The 20814-nt window shown below is 38.5% G+C and overlaps 1 long non-coding RNA gene across 1 annotated transcript in view; it reads left to right on the forward strand.

Moving 5' to 3' along the window:
• The first annotated feature begins 321 nt into the window (after positions 1 to 321).
• LOC120297360 overlaps positions 322 to 20814 on the forward strand; it is a 360175-nt gene continuing 339682 nt past the window's right edge. Inside the window, exon 1 of the long non-coding RNA XR_005553776.1 lies at positions 322 to 769. This is a non-coding gene — a long non-coding RNA (uncharacterized LOC120297360). The remainder of the gene's footprint in view (positions 770 to 20814) is intronic.

Genomic DNA, 20814 nt, shown 5'->3' on the forward strand with positions numbered 1-20814 from the left:
TCGGATCAGAGGAGCGTGACTCCAAGATAGTAAACTTTTTATTTTATTTGCTGACATTCTTGTCATATGAGTGTGGAAACAATGCTTGGATTTCACCCAGCCTTTCCTCTATGCCCCCTTTTTTCCAGGCACAGAAATAAAATGCATTCTCTTATCAATACAGTATCTATACTTATATCAATTTACCTACGTAAATTGAGAGATTCATATAGGGAAAACCCAATGCACAGAATGAAATCCCACCATCTCAATGATGACTTGCTTGTTTTGCTGCTCCTGCTGTGACATAAACAGCCTACTGATGAGATGAAGACAGTAAGAATGATGAAGAACCTTCCGAGGCAGAAATGCAACTGCCTAGCCAAAACTCTGGGACAGTAGGTGATGAAATGCTCCATTATGCCCGCCTATTACAAAGAATGTGGTAGTGATGTATAAGGTAGGAACGATGTGGCCTGCAGAGTATCAACCACTGCCTTTGCTGCTGCTGCTGCTGCTGCTGCTGGTGCTGCTAGAAAGGAGGTGCTCTGCCTGAACTGAAACTGCTGAGGATTTTTTTTCCACGAGGAGGATATCCCTTCCCCAGCACTTCTGCTGGAGTATCTAGTGATTCTCTCGCCGGCAGACTGACTGAGACAGACGATCTCCCAGAAGAAAACCAAGAACTGCCCATCTTGTTTTAGGAACAAAAGGGGAGGGGGGGAGAGCCTTTTCCCCTCGAAGCAAGAGGATGAGTAGGGGCTTGTTGAGGAAGCAATCCTGTCAAAAGGTAGGAGACGGCGATTTTCTTTTTGGGGAACATCCAGGAAGTCAGGGTGGGTGTCGGGGAGAGGAGGTGACTTAGCCCTCTGTCTCTTGTAGTTGCTTTAATTAAACCTGCTGATTTAGGCGTCTTGCTTCAAGGTGCTGATTAACATGGACACATTTTTTTTTTTAAAAAAATAAAAATCTCATGCTTGCTTTTGACTCATCTGGTGGCTCTAGGATGGTTCTCTTCAGTTTATTGGAAAGGTTCTCTACATCGGGACTTTGTGATTTAAACACACACACACATACACCACCATCATCACCACCTTAGGCACATGCATTAGAATCTGGTGGGGTTATTCCCATGGCTGAAATTTGGGGAAAGATTCAGGTTAACTTTTCAGGTTTTGCAGAGATGGGGAAGGAAAGGGTGCGGTGCAAACTGCAAAGGGCAGCTAGGTAGTCTTTGATTTAAGTGGAAGTTTTGCCTTTTCCAGCCCTGTCAGAAACCAGCTGTTGTCTGCTGAAGCTGTATGTGACCTGTGTAAGTTATACGCAAAGGCAGAGGTTTCAAGGGAAGAAGGAACTGGAGTCTTGTAGCCTGCCATTGGTCCTCTCTGCCTTTGCCACAAGAGCTGAAGCACACAAGGAGAAATACATTTTATTATGCAAATTTGGAAATGTGAATTCTGTGCATGTCTGGCCAGGACTCTTAGCCCATTAAATTTAGCCTTTCACTTCAGCAGGTCAAACCCAAGGCAACTTACTTAAAATTCTGGTCACCCATCTGAAAATGGTATAGTTTACTGCACCAAGTTATTGACTCTGCTGCTCACACTTTGTTGGGCTACCCACACCCCCATCCTATTTTTTTCGGTGGATGCATGAGAAGATATATGCATGGCTGCAGAGGGATAGTTCTGTGAGTTTTAATATGTGTCTCTAAATAAATATTTTGCTACTCTTCATGTTCTTCTCAATGTCTGTCCAAATTGCAAAGGATTAATCAATTAAGCAAGTGGTCAATTAGGCTCAACCTTGTAAGAAAATAATTAGACATAGCTACATACACTGTGATGTTGTGGAACACATAATTGGATATTAAAAGCTTTTCATTAATACCTTAAAGGTTTTTTGTGGCTTTTCTAGCAATCATCAAAGTGCAGAGCAACTGCACATGTACTTTAAGGGTTACAGATATTTAGAAGGTGCAGCAGAACATATTCTTCCTGGGCTTGTTAAAGCAAAGAAGAAACCAGACTAAATTTATTTCTTTGTCAGTCTGGCTTTTTTAATATATATTTTATTAGCTTTGTAAATCTTTTGCTTGCTTTATGGATTTGGGTTGCATGTATGTGTGTGCATGCTCACACATGTATTTAAAATACTGCAGCATTAAAGGAACGAAGGTTACAGAGCATGTTATGTTTGCTGAGGACAGTAATTTTCCCCCTGATTTTGTTAAATAAAGGCATTATTAAATGAAGATAATTAGAATGGTGGCTCGCAAGTTGTGTTTCAGAGAGAAATTTCTCTCTATTGCCACAGAGTCTCTGCCACTGCAGTATTACAATACAGCCATATTAAAAAGGTCTTGGGAGAAAATAACCCTCAGATGCTTCATCTTGAGGAGCCTTAGGATTCCTCCTGAAAATAACAACATGGGTTTTAAATGATCTACTCTAAATGGTTTCCATTTATTTACTTGTTTTAAAGTAAATCTTTGCATCACTGAGAAATGTAAAGCCTGCACTGTGTGTGTGTGTGTGTGTGTGTGTGTGTGTGTGTGTGTGTGTAGGGGGCAGTCTTTGATGTCTCTGATGGCAACAGGTCATTTCTCTTTTCAAAAAATGGTGGATGGTATTATAGCTCAGATCTTTGATCATACACATTTTAAAATTTGTTTGAATTTGAGGCAGATCTTCTATATTCCTTTGATGACAAAAGTGGGAACATATGTTAAATATTTTTTCTTTATGAATTTTAAAGAGTATATATATATATATATATATATATATAGTAGTAAAGTTGGAAGGGACCTTGGAGGTCATCTAGTCCAACCCCCTGCTCAGGTAGGAAACCCTATACCATTTCGGACAAATGGCTATCCAGTTTCTTCTTAAAAACTTCCAGTGTTGGAGCATTTACTGCTTCTGGAGGCAGGCTGTTCCACTGATTAATTGTATATAATATATATATATATATATATATATATATATATATATATATATACACACAATATATATAGTATATTGTATATATATAGTAGTGTATTGCAGTAGTGACTTGACCCTGCTTAACGCTCCTAGCCTGGGGCTGCAAGGCAAAAGTGATCATCATAACTGTGGTATAGCATTACAAAAACCAAGGTGCATCAATCAGACCGGTCTGTCTGAAAAAAAACGTTTTATATATATATATATATATATATATATATATATATATATATATATATATATATATGTATGTCTTTGGTTGTTCGGGTTTTCTCCCGCATAAAATTGGAAGTGTCTTGGCGACATTTCGACGAAGTCCCATTCGTCATCTTCAGGCTGGTGTTTTCAGCTTCGTGAAGATGACGAATGGGACTTCGTCGAAACGTCACCAAGACACTTCCAATTTTACGCGGGAGAAAACCCAAACAACCAAAGACCTACATACAAATACCCGCGAAAACCTCAGAAAACACACACACACACACACACACACACACACACACACACACACATATATATATATATACATAAATATATATATTCATCCTATATATAGATGAAGCAAAAGAGATTTTCCGAAGGGAACACTGAACTGGCAATTTCACGGATATCAAAGCTAGTTTTAAGTATCTTCTTATTTTTAAGTTGTACATTATTATATTGAGCTTTCCCATTCAGTTTGGCCACTGAGATGACCAGCAATATATTACTTGACATCAAATCCATGTTTCATTGTTTGGAGGCAATAGAACAAATTTCAAATGCAAAACTTTTCTATTTACATTCCAGCCCCTTGTTCTCCTGATGGTTTGCTGTTTCACATTAGTCCTTAAATTCCTGACTTCTGCTGATGATGGTTACCAAAGCTGAAGTCTCTTTGCAGTTTTCATGCTATGGAAAAGACTGTTCCAATGACTTTTGAAGTGCACATCTTGATTGGGGAAAATCTCCATTTTATCACCATCCCAAGAAGCTTGAGCTAATTTATATATCTTACAGTTTTATAAGGCTCACATTCCGTCTTTTCAGAGGTTAGTCCTATACATAAACTAGTATAACAGGAGAATCTTTTTTTTTTTAAAAAAAAGCATCTTCAGGATCAAGGGTTGGCCTCAAGTTTAAAGCTTGTTTAAAAATGAGGATGAACCCTTAAAGTTGTCTATCAACAGTGTTGCCCTCTGCAATAGGATGAGATCAATAATGCAGAATATCTGGTCACAGTTCCACCATAGTGAGATACACTGGATTTTATTTAAATGATAGTCATTACAAGCGTATGCAAAATGATTTACTTTAGTTACTTTGGCAGTGAAAGCTAAGTGACTAGACTGTAGAAATTGCTCCACACAAATCCATTAGATTCTTTTGCAAAAAGGACCAAAAGTTTCAGGTTGACTAGTTGGTATGTTATACAATCCACATTATTTTTTAAAAATTAAAAATGTCATTCTTGCTCTTAGATATAGATCGATCAATGAATAGATCAATAGATAAATTGATCAATAGATAATAGATAGATGATAGATGATAGCTAGCTAGCTAGCTAGATGATAGATAGATAGAAACAAGCTATCAAAAGACCTCAAAGTCAACTGAAGTTTTGCATCTATTGGTTGTTGAGAAGTAGGGATAAATTATATCTGGTATAATTGAGCTACTTACAGTGAACAGGTACAATGTACTATCTGACACCTTTTAATAAGTGGTGACCTATGGCTTGTGCTAATGGGTAGACTGGAAAAAAAAGTCTAGAGGACAATGCTGGAAACCATTTTTCAAATATGCCTTTGAATGCCAGTGCTGAGAAAGAATATTGCAAGGAGGTCTAGTAACCTCATGTTCTAGTTGTGAGATTCCCGGAAGAACTTTATTGTTCACTCGGAAAATCAGAGGAGTAAGGCATCAGATTAGATTTAGTTTTTACATATTTAAGGAAAGTACAATACCATATTCCATTTTGTTTTTTGCATCAAAACAGTTGAGTCTGATAACCATATTCATTCAAAAGTTATTTTGGGAAAAAGATTTCAAGAAAATTCTGAGCTTTGCATGCACCTCACCTCGAAGCGTATACCATAGTTCCAAGATAACAATTCTGGCATTAAACAGCAATAGCCAAAGGTGTGTGGTGACATTTCGACTATCTATCTTTGGAACATTTGTCCATCCACTGATTAATTCTTGTGCCTTAAAAGAAAACCTCAGCCAGGAAAGGGACAAAATGCGGGGCTGGAGAATGAGAGATGATCTATGCCTTCTTTTATGTGAGATAAATCTTTCTCCTGCTGCATGTTTGATAATCACTGCTAGTGTTCCTCTTGCCAGTTTGAAATAATTGTTTGATCCTGATAAACAAGTGGGGCTTGTTTTCTGTTTAAGCTATGGAGATAATTTTATAGCCACTGCAGAAGTTGCAGAACGGCCCAACACATTTTATGCTTAGTTAAAAAAAAACATGAGTATGATAGAGGTGGGAAACAATTCCTTTTTCATGTCCATTTAAAAAATTAAAGCCAAACTCAAATCAAATAAAATTTAATCATGATCTCTGCATTTATCTTGCAGAGATTAGCTAACACGCCCTTCCTAGGAAACGTATTTGGATGAAGGTTTGCATACCAATATGAAAATCATTAGTACATAATTTTTGGTGATCATGTGGGTGTATCTGTTAGAATGCAAAAGCATAGACATGGGACTTTGTACTCTTCAGGTATATTGGATTTCAATTCCCATCAAATCTTCTCAGCATAATTGGTGGCAAGAGGTTATGGGAGTTGTAGTTCAAAATAATTGGAGAATTGCAAGTTGGCTATCACTAATGTAGGTAATCAAGTATTCATTCAGGTCTTTAAATGATGCTCCTTACAAAATGAAATAAGGTGGAATAGTTGCATGCTTCACTTCTTCTGGCTAGTGTCAGTTTGAATAGCCAGAAGACATTATTGTTCCAGCTTGACACGTGTGCATAAGTCTCTTCCAGTGTATACAATTCCTGGAAATTCTAGAAAAGACCTCCGTGCACGTCCAATGCATATGTAGAAGCCTATTGTGCTTACTGGTTCTGCTAAGGTACAAGCAATATGGACACTAGGGAAGTCCACTTCCTTTGTGGAGGAAAATCATATTGCTTTGTTACTGCAAAACCACAATGCCTCCACAGCTTACAGATTATCCCAGAGATAATACTAGGATGAGGTATAAATAAATATCATCAAAGCCACAGAGGTACTTGTAGCCACAGCTGTGATCTGAATACGAGGTTGCATCTAACTCATTCTTGTGCTTAGATCGCTTCCTGATCTAATTAAGATTGACTATCATCCAGAACCTCTGCAGGGCAGGGGGACATATAAGGGATATCATTTGCTGAGTTTCCAGATGGCACTTGGGAGTGTTTCCCAGGGAGTTGGCAGGCAGTTCCAATGATTGCCTGGTTGGCCTCCAGCAACAGGAGGCAATTTGATTTCTCCAAAAAAAATTGCTACCAAGATACCTCTTTCTGTGTACTCATCCCACCCTACAGTGTGCCCGGGGGTTTGCTAAGGACTTCTGAGAAATGAATTGACAGAAATGATCTCTAGAGACTACTGTAGAAAAAGAGCTATATAAACCATAGCAGTAAGCCAGGCAAAGCATGAATAGTTTATTATAGTATCGCATGTAGTATTGGCTAATGGTCTTGCTTAGGATAGTGAAATTCACCCTAGAAGCGGTAGCAGGCAAATCACCTACCTGGCCATTGTGGACATTTTGAATAGCATTTTTCTAATAAAACTAGCTCAGATTTCTGAGCAGAATCTGGGTGGAATCTGATACTGCTATTTTATCTGGGACTTTTTTTTTTTAGTGAAGTGGATAAAGTACTCTCTGGCATGAGTTATGCCATTTGTAGTGCTTGGTCCAGTGGTGGCGAACCTATGGCACGTGTGCCAGAGGCAGCACTCAGAGACCTCTCTGTGGGCACACATGCTGTTGCCCCAGCCCCATCTCCCCCCATGCCCCCCTCTTCACCAGCAGCCCCCCTGGAGGAGAGTCGCCCCCAGGCACAGCCTGCACAGAGCAGCGCAGCCAAGCACATGGCAGATGGGCAGCAGGGACAAGACTCAGCCCTCATGCCCTGTCACATGGAGATGATGCTGCAGGGTGCGGACAGAGAGTGTGGCTGCCATGGCACTGCAGGGCCACTGGGCGATCGGTGGCCGTGGAGGCAGTGGGTGGCCCTGCAAGGTGGGGGGTGGGGGCAGGTGGGCCAGGGAGGGAGTGGGCAGGGGAGGGGGTGGGTGGGAGCAGGCCAAGGGATGGGGCAGTTTTGGGGCACTCGGTCTCTAAAAGGTTCGCCATCACTGGCTTGGTCTATGTCCCCTTGTTAGCTCCAGAGGGGAGGGGAGAGAGACAGAGGTTATCAATACTTCATTTCAGGAGGGTGAGACCAGCGGCTTTGAAAAAGGAGCCAGCCTTAGATCCAGCTCTATTGATTATTCTTTCCTAATTTTCATCCTTCTGTTTTTGGAGAAGATGTTGCCAGTCCTATGATCACACCACAGAAAGGCAAAAACTCCTTTTATTGAGATTACCTATGGTAACAGAATCTTGTAAGTCTGATTGTATTGTACCTCCTCAAGGAGGCATCTGCCTGAGCCTTTCTGAATCAGCCCACTTGGGAACATACAGTGCTGTCAACCATGGTTTCTTTTTGGGCCTCCTGTGGAAGCTCTTGAGCCCTGTTCTGCAGGAGTTTCATTCTATCTTACTTGGTGGTTCTAATGAGTGGCAGTGGGGTAAAAGATTGGCCTGGTGACCCATTTCTTTTGAAGCACTGAAGTAGTAGGTCCTATCCTCCTCATTATTTGACATATAGATGACACTGCTTGGAGAAATCCTCTGGCAGTTCATGGTGCCATGCAATAAATATGGAAGATTTTGAGATTTTGAGGTGGCTATCTTACTGTGGTTAATATTATCTCTCTTGAGCCTAGTGTATGTGTGTGTATGAATGTATATTTGTGTGCATAAATGAATGAATATATGTATGTGTGAGGGTATGTATGTATGTATGTATGCATGAATGAATGACTGTGTGTGTGTACACACCCACACACACATTCACCATCCAAAATCACTTTTTGTAAAATGGGCAGCTATATCAATTAGGTGGATGATAGATAGATAGATAGATAGATAGATAGATAGATAGATAGATAGATAGATAGATAAAATTGATGATGTTCAGCTATACATTATAACCCAGGGCTTGCTAGAGATCCCTTTAAAATCATTCCTTAATGTCTGAAGATTGCTAGAATCAAGTTAAAATTAAACTTTAGAACAGGGGTCCCCAACCCCTGGTCCATGGACCTGTACCGGGCCATGGCATGCCAGCAACCGGTCTACACAAACAAACAAAGCCCCATCCATGGGATGCAGGCAGTACACAAAATCAGGCTCCCTCCAGTCTGTGGAAAAACCTTGCTCCACGGAACTGGTCCCTGGTGCCCAAAATATTGGGGACTTCTGCTTTAGAAGATGGAGTTAGTACTGTACAGTGGTGGGATTCAAACATGTGAACAACTGGTTCTCTGTGTGGATGCCACTTCTGGAAGTCCATTCTGGGCCCGGGCAACAAAAAATTAGCTACCGGTTCTGCAGAACTGGTGCAAACTGGTTGAATCCCACCACTGGTACTGTACCAAGGGGAATTCTAGTATTGCCTTTCAAAGTGGTAAAACAACAATATTAATAGTAATAATAATAATAATAGTAGTAAAGTTGGAAGGGACCTTGGAGGTCATCTAGTCCAACCCCCTGCTCGGGCAGGAAACCCTATACCATTTCGGACAAGTGGCTGTCCAGTCTCTTCTTAAAAACTTCCAGTGTTGGAGCATTTACTGCTTCTGGAGGCAAGCTGTTTCACTGATTAATTGTTCTCATTGTCAGGAAGTTTCTCCTTAGTTCTAGGTGATGAATGAAGGCAAATATATGTGTCCCAGGATAATGTTGCAGGATCCAATCTGGGTTGGTCTCTGAAACCAGAGGTTTGGTCTTTCAAGCTTTAGGAGCCCATCTTCAGGGAACTTTGAAAGCTCAGAAGAGAAAACCTCTGATCCCGGTAACCAAACCAGACTGGATCCTGCAACATTAATAGTAACAACAACTTCCATCATTAACTGAAAACTTTTCTGAATTTGGGGTCCAGTTTAAAACTTTGTGCTACCTGCTCTCTACATGGCAAAGCCCATTTGCTATCCTCACATTCACCTTCTCATCTTGGCAGGGAGAATAATTACAGAGATGCCTCAGGATAGTCAGCACCCAGTCATGTCAGAAACACGGGCAATGCTATTTTCAATATCTGAATGACAGTGGATACTACTGAGAGAATTACATTTCCATGTGTCTCTACCTCTATATCAGTCAGTATTGCTGCCCAGGCTTAAGGCAGCTTCCAAGCACTTGTCCTGAGGGCAAGCTTTTGTAAACCCTCTTCTGCTGGATTCACTTTTGCCTGGTTTAAGCTGCATTAATTTAAATATGAATAACTGCAGATCCCATTCATTCAGAAATGTTTCTGTACACCTTCCATTACCATAGAGGTTACAGCTGAACATTTTCAGAGCGATCACATTTTTAAAATGGGCATAGTAATTCTGAAAACTCATACTGTCCCTGAACATTATATCCATCAACAGAAACATGTGTTCTACTGTTTGAGATGCTTCCTAGAAACTGACTCCATTTAAGAGCCAGATTCAGAATTGGTATATGGGAGTTTTATTGCAGAAGATTTAAAAGGCAGATTGCAGAAGCTATCCAGCAAGGAATAGTTGAAGTCAAGAACGTGATCTAATAATGTAGCAGAACAAATTAAAACAGGGATATGAAAGCCTTATTATTAATTAGAATGCACTGCAGTAAAGGCTGATCATTTTACTTGTTGGTTCAGGTAGGATTTCAACGTTCTCCTTTAAGCAGCAATTTCTTTCAGGTATTGTCAGCACTGCCTTCTTATAAAATTTTCTTTTCAGGTGAATAATTTGCCTGATGCGAAATGTGCATGGTGATATCATTTCATTCGCAAAACAAATTATCTGAGTTTAGTGCCTATACTTTTCTCCATTGTATCTCTGTTGCCAAATGCCAAATTGCTTGATTTGTAGTGTGAATATCATCTTCATAAATAAAGAATAATAATAGAGTATATTACAGTTGAGTTCAATAAAGCAAGAATAATGTACTTGAAAACAGTAACATTTTTAATGTGACATAAAATTCAAATGAATAATTTTAATATTTTCAGTTATTGTAGTGTGTAAACAAGGAACAAAGATGTTCTAGGCAATTGCACTCGTATAGGTGGGTAAAAGAGAAAATAATTACTTTCTTTGAAATTTTTAGCAGGTCAGAATTACTGCAATATATTAGCCTAAAGTAATAAACTGGATTCTTTTGCAGTTTATTTAACATTTTTATATTAAACTTCAATATGCAGTCAAATACTAATGATTATACTGATAAGTAAATTAATATGATTCTTCCTGTTGGGATAGAGCATTTTGGCAATGATTAATAATTAGTTGTTCCTATATCTGTCAAGTTATACTGCATTCCTTGAATACTGATACTGAAACAAATGAGAAACTTTCATATTGATAGTTTATACTGTGCCTGTTCAGAATATGGTCTTCTCTTCTCTTCTCTTCTCTTCTCTTCTCTTCTCTTCTCTTCTCTTCTCTTCTCTTCTCTTCTCTTCTCTTCCCTTCCCTTCCCTTCCCTCCTCTCCTCTCCTCTCCTCTCCTCTCCTCTCCTCTCCTCCTTTACTTTCTCCTTACACTTTTTTTTTCTAAGCAAAGGTAAAACAATCACAAGCATTCATAAAATTTTGGGAATGAGATAGAATACTTACACAATAAAACCTAATCTCGAGTCTTCTATAATTTTCTATTAACATTTTACATTGCTTTCAATGGGACTTCAACAGAATTAATTTGTTCTGTATGCAAACCAACGTTTTTAATTTTTTATAGTGCTCTTACATATTTTTTTTGATATTGGAAGATGAAAACACAGTAGAAAAAAAGCCTTTTTTTTAAAAAAAAAAATCAAGAACAGCATTAAGTTTGGAAACAACTTACTGTCTCTAGTATGTATTGACTTTGTACCTGTTTATTGATCTTGCAATGAGGGTCACAAATTTCTATTTAATATGTTGATAATATGTTTTTTTCATGGAGGTTTTATTAGTACAAGATCTGGTTGCTTTCCACTGAAATTATTGCATTGGTTTCATGCCAATTCTTCTCTCCATCCTAGGCCATAGCAATCCATTTGGATTGCTTTGCATCTTCCATAACATTCCCATATTTCATTACACTTCACTTCTTCTCACTGGTTCCATATTTGAGTCACAGCACAGCTCAAACTCCTGGCATCTTACATTTCGAGTCTTACAGTCACCACACTCCAGTATCAGTCTACTTTTGTTTCTCCCTACAATTCTTCTCATTTCTTGTGTTACTTTGATTAGGGTCTTCTTTTTCTTCATTTGGAAACCCCAAGCTCTGGCCTTTTTGGGGTACCTGGACTCATAACTCTGGAGTCAGATCCCTCTTTTTCTTCATTTTTGCAAAAATTTGGTGGCCTTTAAAAGGGATTAAAGACATTATTATTTAATTAATAGGCTAGTGCAGCACCTGCTTATTGGTTACCCCATTATCAATATGGTTAGTGGTTTTTAGGTTAGTATTTGTTTTATTCATTATGGATGTCTACATATTTTGCAATAATAATACCCAACCATAATAATAATTTATTAAATTGATATGCTGTCCAACTTCTAAGGGGCTGCCACAAAGAAGAGGGCAGTGTCAATCTATTCTCCAAACCATCTGAAGGCTTAACAAGAAGCAATGGATGGAAACTAGGAGAGAAACAACCTAGAAATAAAGAGAAATTTCCTGAGAAGAATTAATCAGTGGAACAGCTTCCCTCCAAAACTTATGGGTGCTCCATTAATAGAGCTTTTTAAGAAGAGATTGGATAGCCATTTGTCTGACATGGTATTGGGTCTCCTGCTTGAGCAGGGTGTTGGATTAAAAGACCTTCAGTGACTCTGGGAAGTTTGTAGGGCATTCTTTTAAATATCTATGGTTATTCTATTTGTTATGTTTTTGTTGTAAATGGTAGTCTTAATGTTGGTTACTAACCAGTGAATGGATTTGATTGGGTAGAATTTGTACTATGACAGTTTTTTAATTTTTTTAGTAAGTATGTAATAATAATATAATGCGTAATAAAAATAATATGTGTAGTATAGAAGGAAAAACAATTCAGAGTACCTAGTGAAATTAAAACATCTGAAAGAAGTATCATCTTGAGCCAACATAATTCTAAAACTTTCACCCAAGCTCTGTCTTATTATAGTGTAACATTATGATGCATATTGGAAAGGAGAAGGACTTGCGTTGCAATTATGCACAATGCTGCGTTAATCACTGACCCATCCTGCAGATGCCACTCTCTGTCTCCTTCCTCCCTTCCCTGTCATTCTATCATTTCCTTCCTTCCTTCCTTCCTTCCTTCCTTCCTTCCTTCCTTCCTTCCTTCCTTCCTTCCTTCCTTCCTTCTTTCCTTCTCATCCAGTTACTGGGACCAGGATGTTGATGATTGATTGGTTATGCAGGTTTTATTGAAGCTCAACATTGTCTTTGTTTCCATTTCTTTTGCTCTAATTGTATTGTGTTTTTTATTCTTGTTTACAGCCCAGAGTTCTTTTTGATGGATGGGAATCCATATAAATTTGTTTCATAAATAAATCAATAAGCAAATGAAGGAAAGCATAATTTGCGTGATGTGGATTACAAGCTGGAGTATGCAAACTATTTTTATATCTCTGTGAGAACACTCAAGATCTTTGAAACACAAATTACTACCCATTTTGCAGTGCCCTTCAGCTCAAGGGAAGGTGGCAATAATAACCAGATGGTAGTCAGGATGTTTTGTGGGCAACGAAAACATCTAAGTAAATAGATTAGGAATTTTTGGATCTTCAATCACTTTATTCTTTCCTAACTCTGAACCTGGCTTAAACATGACTACTTTTGATTTTGGGTGGGCTTTTGGGAAATTGGAGATGGCAAAGAAGCCAATGAGTTGAAGTCTTTATAGCAATAGCGCTTAGACTTATATACTGCTTCACAGTGCTTTACAGCCTCCCCCCCAATAATCCGAGTTGTCATTTTACCGACCTTGGAAGGATGGAAGGCTGAGTCAACCTTGAGCCAGTGAGACTCAAACTGCCGAACTGCTGGCAGCCAGCAGTCAGCAGAAGTAGCTTGTAGTACTGCATTCTAACCACTGCGCCACCACAGCTCTTGAAATATGTGTTGGTAGATTTTTTTTTCTGGAGTATGTAAGATTGATTTGCTATATATTGTGAAATGGGGATATAACTGCCAGAAGATAAAAAGAGAGAAAATCCTAAAGAAAACCTTGTCCAATATTAGATCTCCTTAGCTTCCCAAATACAAGATGCTAAAATTGTATTTACAGGTATTCCAGCTTGGAAAATATTAGTGCAAGGGACTTGTTTTGTTAAGTTTTGGCAAAAATGAGGGTCAGCTGAAACTAGCAAGAGACAAACTTTCAGGGGCTTCCAGTGGAAAACTGGCAAGCCTAGGTGTAAGGGGCATCTGCAGGGGTTGTATATATCAGAAACGGGTGGGCCTACAAACACAGAGTCAAGGCCACCACGTTAGTCTTTTGGACTGCCACCCAAATGCCCCTGTTAGATTTTCTTCAGCTGTTATGAAGGAGAAGAGACTGACATGGTTCAAACAGAAGAGAATATTTGCAGCTCACGGCTGAACTGTGGGATTCTTGGTGCTCTCTGAGCTTGGTTGTTTTATTGCAGATGTTTCATTACCCAACTAGATAACAACCACCCTCAAGCTCTGTGACAAACTAGATAACAACCACCCCCATAGCTCTGTGACAAACTGGAAAAAGGAAAACTGTACTGTAAACCAAACTACTCAAACTAAATCCCAGAAACAAAGTGGGAACTGGGCCTGAATGGGTTGTTAATATGTCCAGAAACCCACTGTCTACTTATCATTGGCATCCTTCAGTCTTGAGAGACTATGGTATCATGCTTTGGAAAGAGGTCCTAAAACACCATCTGGTGTGGCTAAAAAGGCCAATTCGAGAGTGGCAGTCCCTTCCACACTGAGGGCAGATACAATCTGTCCCCTGTCCAGCCCCCAGATTTTGCTGGTTCTGGGACTGCCTCTTTGCCTCAGCCTGCTGCACAAGTGTCTCTTCGAATTGGAGAAGGCCATGCTGCATCTTTAGCCTTCAGGCTGAACGATCAGAGGTCAAGGATTCCCAGCTGTTAATGTCCATTCCCAAGGCCTTCAGATCCCGCTTGCAGATATCCTTATATCACAGCTCAGGTCTATTACAGGTCTACTATCTACTACAGAACACAATATTCCATAGAAAGGTCTCAAACAACACAGATGATACTGATCAGTTGGAATTCTTTGCAGCCTTAGAACAGCTAGTACTGATAATGTTACCTAGTAGGTTAGTGAAATGTCTGCAATTAAACAATCATGCTCAGAGAGCACCAAGAACCCCTAACGTGGTTCAGTTAATCAAGAGTTTCATTGATGACTCTGCTACCTGAAACCCCTCAAGAACTTCCCTTTGGTTCTGTGAGCACCACTTCTCTTACCTCAGCTCAGATGATCTGATCAGTAGAAAGAATCATGAAAAGGTGAGAGGATCTTCAGGAATGTAATTCCTGCACTGTTGATGGTTCTATCACTAGTTGAGTGCATGATAAGTTTTTTACTGCTTCTGCAAATGAAGGGTATTGTGTGGCCATACTTCTTACTCTTTTTTATTGAGTAGATGGGGAATATGGTAGAAGTCATTTTGCTTACTCCACAGATTACTTTGGGTACTGCTAACTGCAACCATTTACTGCCAGCAGCACTGTTATTCTTTTTGCAGCATTAATCAAAGATGGAATTCCCAGTAACCCTGCTTGCTTCATTCTATATCCACTCTGCATTCCTATGGTTATTTTTGAATATAAGTTTAATGTTCTTTCAGATGAACACTAGAACTGTTCCAGGAATAGCCCTACTTGAGGCTAGCAGTCATGGAGCATCCCAACACCCATGGAGAGGTTTTCAGGTTCTTGTTCAATTAACTGCCTACATTTGCCTATCTCCATGCCACCACACATTAAGGAAAGCTATGGTAATTGCTTTTACTACTTGTATCATGCTTGGTTGGAATAAAAACAAAGTTATGGAAATCTGCCAATTGTTGATTCCTTAACTTGACCATCATTATAGCAATAGACTTATATATTGCTTCATGGTGCTTTACAGCCCTCTCTAAGTGGTTCACAGAGTCAGCATATTGCCCCCAACAATTTAGGGTCAATCATTTTACCAACCTCAGAAGTATGGAAGGCTGAGTCAACCTTGAGTTGACTTATATAGGGAGGATACCACTACTCACCCACCTTGTTACTCAGACTGAATAGGGATCAATAATGAGAGCAGCACAATTTTATGCTGGCACGTTCCTGCCAGTTTAGGATGGGGTTATGTCATTGTGCCTTAAGTGTGGAGTGGCCTCTTTTTATTTTAACCTAATCTTTTCTGACCTGATAATATACAAATATATTACAAACCTGATTATCTTAGCTAGTACAGGTAATATCTGTCATTGGGCATCATTACTGTTATACAGTCTGACACATTTCAAATTTGCAAGATCTAAAAAAGAAATAATATATTCCACTCTCAGATTTTTGGATGAACAATGATAAAGCAAAACACCAATAGAAGAGAATATGTGTAGTTCATCATTTAAGTGTAGAGTCCTTGGTGCGCTCTGAGCTTGGATGTAAGCCAATAACCAAGAAATCTATAATAAAGTAAGCAGATGTAAACCTATTAAGTTCTTTTATTTCCTTTTTTCCCTGAAATGCAGCCATTCTCTTTTCTCATCCTGCTGATATGTTGGCATACTTTTCTTCTTCAAACTATCTGTGCAATTTACCTGCCTCTTGATTCTAGAGTTGTTTTACCAATTTTAAATTGTTGCTGAATATAATTCTATTCCCAAATGGAAATCAAATAGCTTTATCAAAGCCTTCTTTTCTTACAACCTTATACAGAACAGATTTGAAGTCCTATAGCAAGCAACAAACAGATTTAAATCCAGATATATTCTCCCTGAATGAAATAAACATAACATATGCATACAACAAAAGGAGAAACCATTGGATGGATTCAGAAAAAAAACCCAGGCCATGTATAAAATCGATAATAACAGCTGGATGTTGACAAAGTAATGAAAAATAAACATTATTAGGAACTTGCTCCGGGGATTATACAGTACTGAAGGTTCATTAGGTAAACTTGAAGTCAGTATGTGCATATTTTTCCTAAAGAATTTTGTGAAACTAAATGTAAATATGTGATAGTGTTGCTCACGATACTAAGATGTAAAGAAGAAAATAATCTGCTTTATACAGCCATCAAATCAGCTATCATTAATTAAGATTAATATCACAGACTATAGGTCAATGATAGATCATGGTTTTTTTTTTTTTGTCTTCAGCTGCTCTTTAGGTTCACTTCTTGCTATTTCAAGAGGAAATTGTCAGAAAGCTCTGCTACCATAGTTAGGATCAATAGTACTGAGTTAAAAGGATGATGGCTTGACTCACTGGATGGAGTCATATTTTATATGACACAATGAACCAAACCATATTAATACAACATGATGGGTATATTCACGCAACATGAACCAAAAACTATTCTACATACTTTAGCCAACTGAGGGTACAGTATTTACAAATTCAACCCAACCATTATAAAGCAGCTCTTTATGTCTATATGCATTGCTTACTCACAATATAAAGCTTTCCTGCTCTCCCTGACTCACAACTAAAAGTTTCTCTCTAAATGTTGTAAAGGGATTCCTTTCTTTGGAGAATTTTAAGTAGCAATTCTAGCCTTCTTGATCATTTGAATTAACTTCCTTTATCTAACACTAATTGTGTACACTTCCCTGACTGCCTTTTTCTTGCCCTGCCTTTCACTGTCCTGGAAGATATTGATTGGTTTACGTCAGTGTCTGGTATCGGAGTAGGAATCTAGTGCTGGTGGGTTTTTAAATTGAGTTTTAGCTGAGTGGTAATTATGGGGGGGGGAGCCTAGAGAAAGCACATCATGTTTTTCATGGGTGCTACTAGAAGGCTTCTAGTTTAAAACCTTCTCATCAAGTGCTCCAGTATTATAGAGCAGGGGTTCCCAATCTTGGCAACTTTAAGACATGTGGACTTTAACTTCCAGAATTCCCCAGCCAGCATGGCTGGCTGGGAAATTCTGGAAGTTGAAGTCCATCTGACCTAAAGTTGTCAAGTTTAGGAATTCCTGTGTAGAGGCAGATCTCAGCCATATCTCTCCAACAAGGGAAATGCCAGGCAATACCTTCCAACCAATTTGTCCACAACTATTGTAAATGGTATGAAATATTTGTAATTTCTGGTGCACTTCCTCTTATAGTTTTAGTGGGCCATAAAAGTGTCATGCAAGGAAATGGATTTTTCTGGCCAGGGCTGTCTGCTACCTGCCTCCTCTGGTGCCCTATCATTTGTCTCCTGTCATTTATTCCCAATTGAAGATTGCCTATTGATCACATCTGGCAGAAGCTGTAGCAGAATGACTGATTCCATGATAGCTGAATGAGCGATTCTGCGCTCTTTCCCTCTTTCTGCTAAGCTTATAACTAGGTCAGGGATCACAAAGGGCAAAGTGACTCCAGCCACAGGTGGCATCAAGAGCTACGATTCCCTTGCTGAGCAGATCAATTGCAATGGCAAAAATGTCATCAGGAGTAATTTTACTCTTCTTTAAGTTGCAGAAATGAAAGGAACATGAAAGATACACAGTGTGGTAATGTCCATCAGTAGATTTTGATGCTTATTCCACCTAATGCTGCAAGCTGAAAGTAATTCATATTCTGAATGCAGAGACTGGAGAGAAGGAGAAGGAAAAGGGACACTTGCGATAAGGAGAAGCTCTGGCTGACAAGAAAGAAACTTGAAAAGCAGTTCGACTTTCCATATAACCAATGAGGAACGAGGAAGAAAATTGCTTTATGAGAAAATATGGGTCAGGGCTCTATCCCGCCGTCTTGATGTTACTAGTCTGTAGTATAGTATATTACCATCTGGGACTTCTATTAGAGTTGCGCTTTGCTGTCAGACTGCGATGGCCATTTAATATCCCTTATCTGATCTTATGTGTTCTGCTTCACACAGACAAATAAAAGGATTTTCTTTTTTTGGAATTCCTTATTCCCACAGCAGATCCATTTCTGAGGTATTTTTTTTTCTCATTCCCACAGCAGACCCATTTCTGAGGTATTTTTTTTTTCTAACCATAATGCATACCTAATAGCACCCCCAGAAATATAACCTTTTGGTGGAAAATATACATTTTATAGTTATATAAATTTACCTGCCACAAATATAAGTTTTCATTAGAATCTATAAAGTGTCATTACCTGACTATTCAGAATTGAAGTCTTTAAAATTTTAGTAGGATTTTTTTTAACACTAGTAATTATAGCTCAGAGACAGAAAACCAAAAAATGCATTCTGGTCATTAATATATGTTTTTTTTACACAGTGTTAATGGAAAATATTGTATTTGTGTCTAAATTTCAAATATTTGTGACCTACCTATTATTCAGAGAATTACATAGTGGATTGCCAAGGTAAAGCAATAAAAGTTAAAGAAATAAAAGAAAGTAACATAAATAATACATTAATTGTAAATGTATAAATATCATAGTAATAATAACAAGAAGGTAGTTAAGAACAAAAGACCCGGTTTCCTTGGGATACCCAAATGTAAGGATAAGAAATTGAGTGGAAGATAAAAACAAGCTGTAATAAATAAATTAACAGATACATAATTTTCTACTCATTTGTTTAACTGGATTCTCTTTACCTGGTTATAGGATATGTGGAGAACATATCATATTTTAAGTTGTATTTATTCAGAAATATTGAAAATACAATATTTTCTTGTTCTCGTTTTGTCAGCTTCATTCTTAGCAGTGATAACTTTGGTAGCTTCATCTGATTATTAAAAAAAAGTGACATACAGTTCCATGTGGGTCCTTATAGCCTAATAGCCACGGAGTTGAGTAAGGCCACCCACTGAAGCTAACCCTGGAGGAGCAGCAGAATTATGCCTTCTTCAGGAAGAATAGTATTTTTTACATGGCATAGGACCTGTTTACTTGAGGAACTGCCTGCATCCCATAGTATCTGCCTGGGTGGTTCACTCTATCTATCTGGAGCCTTGAAGCATGTTTTCTCTGTAACAATGCCTACACTCTGGAATGAAGCTTCTTCCAAGATCTGAATGGCCTCCACCCTACTTATATTTTGAAGGGCCCTAAAGACCTGGTTCTTGACCAGGGTCTTTGACAACTTTGATAAGGACAATTCACACCCTTTTCTTTCTTTTTGTTTCCCTCTGGGTTTGTTTTCTTTGCCACTATTGTTCTTTTCTCGTCTATTGTTTTTGAGGAGATGGGTGTGGTACAGTTCTTTCTTTTTAACTCTCCCCCATGTAAGCTAGTATCCTTTTGTTATCATATATCATAATATAAAAAAAACTTCAGAGAGATTCAGAAGGATCAACAGAGTTCTACTTCTTTATCTTAGAACAATGAATGTCCTGGAGTAATCAAATCATTCTGTTTGGGTCCCAACAAATTAAACTGCTAAAAATATTTAGGCTTGTAAGACCCAAATAAGCTTAAAAAAATTGGATAGCAGGTGGAAGACACATTTAAAGATATACCTGGAAAAAGCCTCTGATGATTCTCTGCAGTTTTCATTCTAAAGCATTCTTCTAGAAGTAGAACTTATTTCTTGCTTCTTGTAACTGACTCTGTCTTTTATCCTGTTTTGTGCAACAGAACAAATCAAAAATTTAAGGGGCTTTTTGGCAAGATGCCTTGTTTACAATTTCTTATTTATCATCTGTCTCCTGCTTATTTCATGATTCCCCAGAATGCCTAGCAGAGTCTCCTCTGGAACATGGTAAAAAAGTAAATCTGCATTTCTTTCTAGGCCTCCACAATGCCTCCAGTGATGCTATACTGAGCAGATTGGAACACTGTGGGAAACATGAAATAGCGGTTTATCTATGCCGGTCTCTCATTAAAAGTGGTAGCCTAATGAGACTTGTAATCAGCCTCATAAAAGATTTTTTAAAAAATTCTATTATGAAGTTTGAGTTCTTTTTTTTTAGTCCCCATGTGCATATTTTTACATATAGAATGCTTTTAGCTATTGCTTTCATAGTGACAATGTGGAGGTAGGAAACAACAGTAATCAGAAAGACTGAAAGAGACAGCCATAGGCATGCTGTGGTCTCCCTTGGCATTTCTGATGATTTGGAACTCTAGTTATGAAGACTCAGGACCATCTTTCTGCCTGCTTCAGTTGTCTGGCCTGAAACCTACAGCGATCTTGTGTGTAATTGCATCAAGGACCAGCCATAAGTTCTACCCAATTTGATGTTGTTAGTGTATAAATTGATATCATGGCTGACCTTTACTTTTACATTAAATATAACTTTCAGGAAATGTTGAAATTTACTGAGTTTCTTAATTAGGTACAGCTTCTGTATTGGTTCTAATTTTTGTCATATAGATGGTGGACCTTTGTCATTCTGGCTCAGCTATTTGAAAAAAGTGTTAAAGATACTTTGACCTTCCTATCTCTTGCTTTCAAATT

This window comes from Crotalus tigris, unplaced genomic scaffold (assembly GCF_016545835.1).
Source record: "Crotalus tigris isolate CLP2741 ecotype Arizona unplaced genomic scaffold, ASM1654583v1 scf7180000023617.9722795, whole genome shotgun sequence".
Classification (NCBI taxonomy): Eukaryota; Metazoa; Chordata; class Lepidosauria; order Squamata; family Viperidae; genus Crotalus; species Crotalus tigris.